We start from the raw sequence: 1,090 nt of genomic DNA on the forward strand, positions 1-1,090 counted from the left end.
CAAATTGAACTTAAAAAAATTAGACCAAAATCAATATAACTCGAAAGAACTTGAAATTCATAAAAGACATTTTTTTCATACTTTGAATATATTTACATGTAAACACAAACCAAGCTAATAAGAGAAACTAAAACAAGACTGAAAGGGGTGCATCTTTATTGATTTATGTTTTGGTGTCACTCATTCTCAAACTGAAAAATCGATGAAATCGAACCAAAATCGGTCCAAACCAACCAATTGACACCCCTATTCAAATCTTTGGAATGGGATCCTCTTTAGTGCATCAGCTCCTCGTCCAGTGTGCATCAAACATCTAGAAGGCACCTGGGATGCGTGCTTCATTTCTACAGCTGGCTGGCACACCCATCCCAAGTGCCTCCCAGTTATCTAGTGCACGCCGAAGATCGAGGATCTTGTCCCATTTAGAAAAATAAGAATAATTGTTTTCTTTTAACCAAATATGGGTCTTTAATTACCACCAAATATATATCTATATTCTAAGTATGCAGATCATCTTAGGAGTTCCAAAAGTAATTTGTATTTCTCTATAAATACCACTCACTATAAGCTGGGAGGAAACCAAAAAGCACTGAACATCAGAGTGAGGATTAGCTTACAACTATTAGAGATTTAGTAAGTAATGGCTAAGGTTTCTTATACCTCCTTCCTCATTCTTGCTATCGTTGTCTTCTCAGGTTTGTTTTAAGTAGTCTCACTTCCAATTCCTAGCTCTTCGTGGTTTGCAATGAATGATAGCTTAACTTCATTACTTTCTATTGATATCATGAATTGTTTGTAGTTGCATCATCAATGGTGACGAAAGCAGACACGCAAGAGAAGCGGTGCGCGGTAACATTGCATCCCTCTGGCTGCACCATCCCATCTTGTCGTGCTGAGTGCTCCCAAAAATATAATGGCAATGGAGTATGTATAGCAAAAGGTTCTCAGCCCACATATGAATGTGTTTGTTACTACCCGTGCTAGAATCCTGCTCTTTCCCTAGACGTATGATGGTAGTCTGAACACCATATTACCAATAAAAGGCATGCATGTCAATAAATAAGATATTATTGGGCTCTTTGCTTCCTCA

The 1,090-nt window shown here is 37.8% G+C and overlaps 1 long non-coding RNA gene across 1 annotated transcript; it reads left to right on the forward strand.

The window, feature by feature from the left end:
* Positions 1 to 503: 503 nt before the first annotated feature.
* On the forward strand, positions 504 to 1,090 carry LOC122088290. The gene is made up of 2 exons (XR_006143032.1): positions 504 to 695; positions 800 to 1,090. It is a non-coding gene; the product is annotated as an uncharacterized LOC122088290 (long non-coding RNA).

This window comes from Macadamia integrifolia, chromosome 9 (assembly GCF_013358625.1).
Source record: "Macadamia integrifolia cultivar HAES 741 chromosome 9, SCU_Mint_v3, whole genome shotgun sequence".
NCBI classification, from domain to species: domain Eukaryota; kingdom Viridiplantae; phylum Streptophyta; class Magnoliopsida; order Proteales; family Proteaceae; genus Macadamia; species Macadamia integrifolia.